Source organism: Cherax quadricarinatus, chromosome 37 (genome assembly GCF_038502225.1).
Source record: "Cherax quadricarinatus isolate ZL_2023a chromosome 37, ASM3850222v1, whole genome shotgun sequence".
NCBI classification, from domain to species: Eukaryota; Metazoa; Arthropoda; class Malacostraca; order Decapoda; family Parastacidae; genus Cherax; species Cherax quadricarinatus.
Genome location: NC_091328.1, coordinates 10,341,651 through 10,351,650, shown reverse-complemented (window position 1 = coordinate 10,351,650; position 10,000 = coordinate 10,341,651). Strand labels below are relative to the sequence as shown.

Sequence of the window (10,000 nt, the reverse complement as noted above, 5' to 3'; positions counted from 1 at the left end):
GGCGCCTGGCAAACCTGAGAATAGCGTTCCGATACCTTAGCAAGGAATCGTTCAAGACTGTAAACCGTGTACGTTAGGCCCATACTGGAGTATGCAGCACCAGTTTGGAACCTACACCTGGTCAAGCACGTCAAGAATTAGAGAAAGTGCAAAGGTTTGCAACAAGTCTAGTTCCAGAGCTAATGGGAATGTCCTACAAAGAAAGGTTAAGGGAAATCGGCCTGACGACACTGGAGGACAGAAGGGTTAGGGGAGACATGATAGCGACATACAAAATACTGCGAGGAATTGACGAGGTGGACAGAGACAGGATGTTCCAGAGATGGAACACAGAAACAAAGGGTCACAATTGGAAGTTGAAGACTCGGATGAGTCAAAGAGATGTTAGGAAGTATTTCTTTAGGCATAGAGTTGTCAGGAAGTGGAATAGTCTAGCAAGTGATGTAGTTGAGGCAGGAAGCACATAGCTTTAAGACGAGGTATGATAAAGCTCATGGAGGAAAGAGGGCCTAGTAGTAATGAGTGAAGAGGCGGGGCCAGGAGCTATGTCTCGACCCCTACAACCACAAATAGATGAGTACACACACACACACACACACACACACACACACACACACACACACACACACACACATTTATATATGCAGCAGCCTCACTACGCATATCCAAAATTTCAAAGGGCAAAGCATTCATGTATGTATATATATATATATATATATATATATATATATATATATATATATATATATATATATATACATACATACATATTATTTTTCCCCTGTTCCCAGCTCCACATTACGCGCGCCATAAAAGTGTTGCCAGCTACAACTCCGGCGGTGACCACAATCCGCCCCCTCTCTCCCCTTCACTCAACGCCATCCAATCGCAGAGAGTTTCCGACCTGTGCTGGCAACATTTTCAACTCGTCCGAAAGCCATGATGAATGACCAGGCCTCCGCCTGGTGCCCGGGTGGTGATGAATATTCAAACACCAACAACAGGCTTGATGAAGGCAGGAGATGAAAGTGATATAACTCTTTGTTGTGCAGCAGAGCGAACAACTGTGCCCCCTGGTACCCTTGGTATTTTAATACCCACACCATCGCCCCACCAGGGTGGAGGGTTCAAATAAAAAAAAAACCACCTCGCGTATTTTTACCACATTCGTCTGATGATGTCGACTCTTGGCCAGCGATGATGTTCCGATACCGGCATTCCTTCCAGCGGGGTACCTGCTTTCAGCACCAAAAAAATATAAACAGAGAAATTCCAGGGACAAAGCAGAATTAGCAGTGTGCTGATGTGAAATTTAATTAAAAGTGAATGTCATTGGTTCATCGTCATTCAACTGGATACGGGTTTCAGTGTTGTCTAAAGTACATTAATTCCGGGTCCTTGTGTGATGTGTGTAAATGTAAGCTAGTATAAGGTGTTTTAATTCTGGCAGCCGGTGAGGATTCGGTAAGTGTGAGCTGATATAATTATAGTGTTTTAATTTGTGGTATACATTGCATTAATACCAAGTGCTGGTATGGTGCCAGGCACTGTGAGCCAGGGTAACTGTAACCAATACCACTGGTTATGTAACTTATCTCTAACATAGAAACTCGTTATGTTACATAAGGTCATGATAATTAAACTGCTACTACAACTAATACCAGTACTACTATAACTACTACTACTGTTACTAATGCTGCTGCTGCTGCTGCTGCTGCTGCTGCTGCTGCTGCTGCTGCTGCTGCTGCTGCTGCTGCTGCTGCTGCTACTACTACTACTGTGACGTGTCAACAGATTATGTTATTAAGTTTTTATATTCCTTCCTCCTTAGGGTTGTATACATGATACAAAAAAAATTATGAGGAAGGTAGTGATAAAATTAACCTCGGACAATAAAAATCATTGGAAAGTAAGTGATAAAGTGACGCCACAGTGTGACAGGCAAGTGATGAGCCAGGCACATCAGACACCCATCTTTATACCATACGTAGATGAAAACACATGCACCGTTCAAGACATTTATCGAGGAAACGTTTCGCCACTAGTGACTTCTTCTGTTGTGGTCATAGTACTGAAGACGCCACTTATGAGTAAAACATTTCCTCAGTAAATATCTTGAACGGTGTATGTGTGTCTTACTGGATATACTGTAGGTATCAGTATATTATTCCAGTTATGTAGAAAAAATCATCAGGAGAAGAGTGGTGGAGCACCTAGAAAGGAATGAGGCAAAAGAGGGTCGGGAATACTGATTTTTAGGGGTGGGTGTAAATAAAGTCGGTGACAATGAAGGTACTGAGACACTCCATCACCGAAATAGAACAAATGTTCAGATACATAAGAACATAAATTAGACATACTCAACACTTGGGGATCTTTATTTTGTTGACGTTCCGCCGACCAGTGGTTTTATCAGTACATTACAGGGTCACAAACCAAAGACTGTAGAAGATGAGGTAATCAGTCCCTCGTGGATTGCATCGTCTTTACACTGTTCTGCTGCCTTCTCTCTATTCGACTAAAGAAGCCTACTGTGTAGGCGAAACGTTTCGGAATAAAGATACCTAACTGTTGCACATGTGTCTTATTACAAACTACACATATTTACAGCGCAAATATACCCGCTTCACGAGTTCCATCCCAGTCTCTGAACCTTTGTGGCTCTTCATACTGTCGTAAGAAAACAGCAAATGTAAGGAAAGTACGAGGACAAAAATATAGTACAAAGACAAAATTTTCACTTTTTTTTTTTTCTCTCTCTCGATCATTTTTAGGACACTCGAGATGCTTTACTCTTGATGCAGGCGACCTCACAGGTATGGAAAAATAAACGTGATAGTTTCTATGCGGAACATAGATGTAAGTCTGGCATGAAATATTCAACACATTTATCCCACCAAATGCCGTATATATAACAAGAAAATGGGTAGGCTTTATAATCTGCCATGCTTTACTACTACTACTACTACTACCACCACCACCGCTACTACTGCTGCTACTACTACTAATTTCACTTTAGATGCCTCGACACTCAGAGGTTGCTAGCTGTGGTCTTCGGGGAAACCTGGATAATATCAACCAGTAATATTTTAATTTCTAAAACAGAAATCAAAGGTAACTCTCAGAGCACATACAAAGTGAGATAAACGCCCATCAGTCTACGTAAACCATTTTCCTTACTTCTCCAATTATTATTATTAATATTACTTGTATTACTACTGCTACTACTATTACTACTACTACTACTTTTACTACTAATACTACTATTACTACTAATACTACTATTACTACTACTACTATTACTACTACTATTACTACTACTACTACTACTATTACTACTACTACTACTACTATTACTACTATTACTACTACTACTACTACTACTACTATTACTACTACTACTATTACTACTACTACTACTACTACTACTACTACTATTACTACTACTACTATTACTATTACTACTACTACTACTATTACTACTACTACTACTATTACTACTACTATTACTACTACTACTACTACTACTACTACTATTACTACTATTACTACTACTATTACTACTACTATTACTACTACTACTACTATTACTACTACTACTATTACTACTACTACTACTACTACTACTACTACTACTATTACTACTACTACTATTACTACTACTATTACTACTACTACTACTACTACTACTATTACTAGTACTACTAGTAGTAATAATGTAGATGAAGGTGAGTCAGTATTGGTGTTATGAAAGGCTTCATACCAGACACTGGCGCTTTTATCATTCACTTCAGTGAAATATGAGCAAATAGCAGTGGATGATTTCTTTTAATTAATCAAAGCGCGACGAAACTAAAGGCGAAATAAATATAAATTAATAGAATATATCCGCACTGTGATCAAAGATATATATATATATATATATATATATATATATATATATATATATATATATATATATATATGTGTGTGTGTGTGTTTGGTAAGACACATGCAACGGTTAGGTATCTATATATCGAAACGAATCGCCTATACAGTAGACTTCTTCAGTCGAATACAGAGAAGTTAGTAGAAGCAGAAGATATGTGAAGACGATATAATCAGTCCATCACCCTTGAAGACGTAGTTTTGAGGTGGTCAGTCCCTCAGCCGGGAGAAGAGTATTTGTTCCACTGTCAGAAACAGTGTGAAGTTGAAGTGACAGTATGGAGACTTATATTCTGTCAGGAGGTGAGATGTAGCCCACTAGTAGAAGCAAAAATGTAATCATTGAGAGGTCAGGTCCCTGTCAAAATCCAACTGTTCTCACTTGTAGAGAATGGTTGTGTGTGTGTGTGTGTGTGTGTGTGTGTGTGTGTTAACACAGCTCTGGGCTTAAAGTTTAGCTGGTATTCAATAATGAAGCAACGCAACCACTTGTCTGCGTGGGTTGTTAATACTGCCAACACCACTGTCACTAACTCCACGACCATCACCACCACTACCACTGTCACCATCACCACTGCCACTGCTGTCACAATCACCACCTCGGCTGACACAACCAGTACCACCACTGTCACAACACTACCGTTATCACCACTACCGGTTTCACAACATCACCGTTATCACCACTACTGCTTTCACAACATCACCGTTATCACCACTACTGCTTTCACAACATCACCGTTATCACCACCACCGCTGTCACAACACAACCGCTATCACCATCACCGCTGTCACAACACAACCGCTATCACCAACACCGCTTTCACGACACCACCGATATCACCAACACTGCTGTCACAACACCACCGCTATCACCAACACCGCTGTCACAACACCACCGCTATCACCAACACCGCTGTCACAACACATCCGCTATCACCAACACCGCTGTCACAACACAACCGCTATCACCATCACCGCTGTCACAACACAACCGCTATCACCAACACCGCTTTCACGACACCACCGATATCACCAACACTGCTGTCACAACACCACCGCTATCACCAACACCGCTGTCACAACACAACCGCTATCACCAACACCGCTGTCACAACACAACCGCTATCACCATCACCGCTGTCACAACACAACCGCTATCACCAACACCGCTTTCACGACACCACCGATATCACCAACACTGCTGTCACAACACCACCGCTATCACCAACACCGCTGTCACAACACCACCGCTATCACCAACACCGCTGTCACAACACCACCGCTATCACCAACACCGCTGTCACAACACCATCGGTATCACCAACACCGCTGTCACAACACAACCACTATCACCAACACCGCTGTCACAACACCACCGCTATCACCAACACCGCTGTCACAACACCACCGCTATCACCAACACCGCTGTCACAACACCGCTGTCACAACACCATCGGTATCACCAACACCGCTGTCACAACACCACCGCTATCACCAACACCGCTGTCACAACACCACCGCTTTCACCAATACCGCTGTCACAACACCACCGCTATCACCAACACCGCTGTCACAACACCGCTGTCACAACACCATTGGTATCACCAACACCGCTGTCACAACACAACCACTATCACCAACACCGCTGTCACAACACCGCTATCACCAACACCGCTGTCACTGCACCTCCGCAACAACAGCAACAGCTGCTGCTGCTCTGCATTCTGTGGTTCCGAATTAATAATTAATTTCGTCAATAGACCCCATTTAAACCATGCCAGTATAAAGCGCGATAAACCATGAATGATCCATGATATAACGTGCAAAATGTAGAAGAATAAACACAGCTAAACCAAAGCAATAATTTTGATAAACCACAGCTTAGCCATGATAGTAACTCGGATTGATAAACTACAGATTAGACAAGGGAAACAGAGATAAACCCGAAGCAACAGTGATAAACCAGAGGCAACAGTGATAAATCATAATATTAAACCTTTTAAACCGACGTTTGATCTTCACATGTTCAATAGCTTGTCTTGCTACATCGATACCAAAAAAAAAAAAAAAAACCTGGTGACTTATTTACGTTCATTTCATTCCTGAAAAAGTCAGTACCTGATCAGCCGGGTTGTAGTTCGTACGTCGGTTTGCGTGCGGCCAGCAGTAACAGTCTGGTTGATCAGGCCCTGATCCTCCACGAGGCCTGGTCATGGACCGGGCCGAAGGGGTGTTGACCCCCGGAACACCCTCCAGGTATACTCCAGGTAAGTATTCATTAATTCATTATAAACACCTGTGAGTGAGTACTCGGTATATATATAAAAATCTTTCGAATCCTCGGTGTACACAGACATAGTGTCTACTCAGCATTTATAGAAATCTTGTGGATATTCTCAATAATACACAAAACTGTCGATTATTCTGTATTTACAAAAATCCTGTGAATCCTCAGTGTATGCAAGAATGTATGAATACTCGGCTTTTACAAAAATCTTGTGAATCCACGGTATATACACAGGTCCTCCGAATAAACGGTATATACACAAGTCCTCCGAATACACGGTATATACACAAGTCCTCCGAATACACGGTATATACACAAGTCCTCCGAATAAACGGTATATACACAAGTCCTCCGAATACACGGTATATACACAAGTCCTCCGAATAAACGGTATATACACAAGTCCTCCGAATACACGGTATATACACAAGTCCTCCGAATGCACGATATGTACACATGTCCTCCGAATACACGGTATATACACAAGTCCTCGGTATACACGGTATACACACAAGTCCTCCGAATACACGGTATATACACAAGTCCTTCGAATGCATAATATATACATATGTCCTCCGAATACACGGTATATACACAGGTCCTCCGAATGCACGATATATACACAGGTCCTCTGAATGCACGATATATACACAGGTCCTCCGAATACCGGGTATTTACAAAAATCCACTAGACAGTATATGTACAAAAATTCATATGAATATAAGATAAATACCAAAATTCTCCGAATTCTCATATACACAAAAAGTGAATATTGACAATAAAAATATCCTGGGTGTTCGTCGCTGGTAAACAGTGACCCGTGTAACGACCGAACCATTGTAAACATACTTAATATATAACTTTCTTCTCCCAACTCAGGTCTATATCATGTTTGTCTGCACACTTAAGTCGCTGCTTAGGGCATATTCTATGAATATCCGGTATATACAAAAGTCCTCTGACTTCCTGGCATATAGAAAATCTTCAGTATATACAAAATCTTCCAAATAGTCCGTATATACAAAAATCCTCTGATTGCTATCGATATAGAAAAAAATGCTTCCTGTGGTTACTCGATATATACAAAACTCCTCTCACTACTTGGTTTATACAAAAATACTTTGAATACTCTATATATACATAAATCCTCTGAATATTTGGTATAAACAAAAATCCTACCAATATTCGGTATAATTATACACACACACACACACACATACACACTATATAATATATATATATATATATATATATATATATATATATATATATATATATATATATATATATATATGCGCAAAACAACCACTCTGAAAGAATAGAGAAATTCCAAGCGCTTTCGTGACTACTCACATTATCAAGGAACTATGATAGTTCCTTGATAATGTGAGTAGTCACGAAAGCGCTTGGAATTTCTCTATTCTTTCAGAGTGGTTGTTTTGCATATTCTGAAATCACTTGTTTACTGTGATCTTATTGCATATATATATATATATATATATATATATATATATATATATATATATATATATATATATATATATATATATATATATATATATATATATATGGGGTCCACCTCTGGTGTAAATTGTAGGACCCATAGCCTCGGAGAAGTGGATAAAAAGGCTTCAAGGAAGAATATTTGGATTTCTTCCTGAAGCCGTTTGAATATTCGTGTATATATATATATATATATATATATATATATATATATATATATATATATATATATATATAGTAGGTTGGTAGACAGCAGCCACCCAGGGAAGTACTACCGTCCTGCCAGATGACTGTGAAACAGAAACCTGTAACTGTTTTGCATGATGGTAGGATTGCTGGTTTCTTTTTCTGTCTCATAAACACGCTAGATAACAGGGATATCTTGCTACTCCTACTTACACTTTGGTCACACTTCACAGACACGCACATGCATATATATATACATACATCTAGGTTTTTCTCCTTTTTCTAAATAGCTCTTGTTCTTCTTTATTTCTTCTATTGTCCATGGGGAAGTGGAAAAGAATCTTTCCTCCGTAAGCCATGCGTGTCGTATGAGGCGACTAAAATGCCGGGAGCAATGGGCTAGTAACCCCTTCTCCTGTAGACATTTACTAAAAAAGAGAAGAAGAAAAACATTATAAAACTGGGATGCTTGAATGTGCGTGGATGTAGTGCGGATGACAAGAAACAGATGATTGCTGATGTTATGAATGAAAAGTTGGATGTCCTGGCCCTAAGCGAAACAAAGCTGAAGGGAGTAGGGGACTTTCGGTGGGGGGGGAAATAAATGGGATTAAATCTGGAGTATCTGAGAGAGTTAGAACAAAGGAAGGGGTAGCAGTAATGTTGAAGGATCAGTTATGGAAGGAGAAAAGAGGATATGAATATGTAAATTCAAGAATTATGTGGATTAAAGTAAAGGTTGGATGCGAAAAGTGGGTCATAATAAGCGTGTATGCACCTGGGGAAGAGAGGAATGTAGAGGAGAGAGAGAGATTTTGGGAGATGTTAAGTGAATGTATAGGAGCCTTTGAACCAAATGAGAGAGTAATTGTGGTAGGGGACCTGAATGCTAAAGTAGGAGAAACTTTTAGAGAGGGTGTGGTAGGTAAGTTTGGGGTGCCAGGTGTAAATGAAAATGGGAGCCCTTTGATTGAACTTTGTATAGAAAGGGGTTTAGTTATAGGTAATACATATTTTAAGAAAAAGAGGATAAATAAGTATACAAGATATGATGTAGGGCGAAATGACAGTAGTTTGTTGGATTATGTATTGGTAGATAAAAGACTGTTGAGTAGACTTCAGGATGTACATGTTTATAGAGGGGCCACTGATATATCAGATCACTTTCTAGTTGTAGGTACACTGAGAGTAAAAGGTAGATGGGATACAAGGAGAATAGAAGCATCAGGGAAGAGAGAGGTGAAGGTTTATAAACTAAAAGAGGAGGCAGTTAGGGTAAGATATAAACAGCTATTGGAGGATAGATGGGCTAATGAAAGCATAGGCAATGGGGCTGAAGAGGTATGGGGTAGGTTTAAAAATGTAGTGTTAGTGTTACAGGAAAGTGGGTGCGGGAGGGAAGAGGAGCGATTGGTGGAATGATGATGTAAAGAGAGTAGTAAGGGAGAAAAAGTTAGCATATGAGAAGTTTTTACAAAGTAGAAGTGATGCAAGGAGGGAAGAGTATATGGAGAAAAAGAGAGAGGTTAAGAGAGTGGTGAAGCAATGTAAAAAGAGAGCAAATGAGAGAGTGGGTGAGATGTTATCAACAAATTTTGTTGAAAATAAGAAAAAGTTTTGGAGTGAGATTAACAAGTTAAGGAAGCCTAGAGAACAAATGGATTTGTCAGTTAAAAATAGAGGAGAGTTATCAAATGGAGAGTTAGAGGTATTGGGAAGATGGAGGGAATATTTCGAGGAATTGTTAAATGTTGATGAAGATAGGGAAGCTGTGATTTCGTGTATAGGGCAAGGAGGAATAACATCTTGTAGGAGTGAGGAAGAGCCAGTTGTGAGTGTGGGGGAAGTTCGTGAGGCCGTAGTTGAAATGAAAGGGGGTAAGGCAGCCGGGATTGATGGGATAAAGATAGAAATGTTAAAAGCAGGTGGGGATATAGTTTTGGAGTGGTTGGTGCAATTATTTAATAAATGTATGGAAGAAGGTAAGGTACCTAGGGATTGGCAGAGAGCATGCATAGTTCCTTTGTATAAAGGCAAAGGGGACAAAAGAGAGTGCAAAAATTATAGGGGGATAAGTTTGTTGAGTATACCTGGTAA

The 10,000-nt window shown here is 40.0% G+C and overlaps 1 protein-coding gene and 1 long non-coding RNA gene across 6 annotated transcripts in view; one reads left to right on the top strand and one right to left on the bottom strand.

Annotated features, from left to right (window-relative positions):
- Nucleotides 1–2,513, top strand: part of LOC128703479 (uncharacterized) — a 44,127-nt gene extending 41,614 nt beyond the window's left edge. For both annotated transcript variants that reach the window (XR_008409305.2, XR_008409306.2), the window contains exon 4: nt 792–2,513. This is a non-coding gene — a long non-coding RNA (uncharacterized lncRNA). The remainder of the gene's footprint in view (nt 1–791) is intronic.
- Nucleotides 1–10,000, bottom strand: part of LOC128702646 (cell adhesion molecule Dscam2) — a 720,609-nt gene that overhangs the window by 529,004 nt on the left and 181,605 nt on the right. The window lies entirely within an intron of this gene.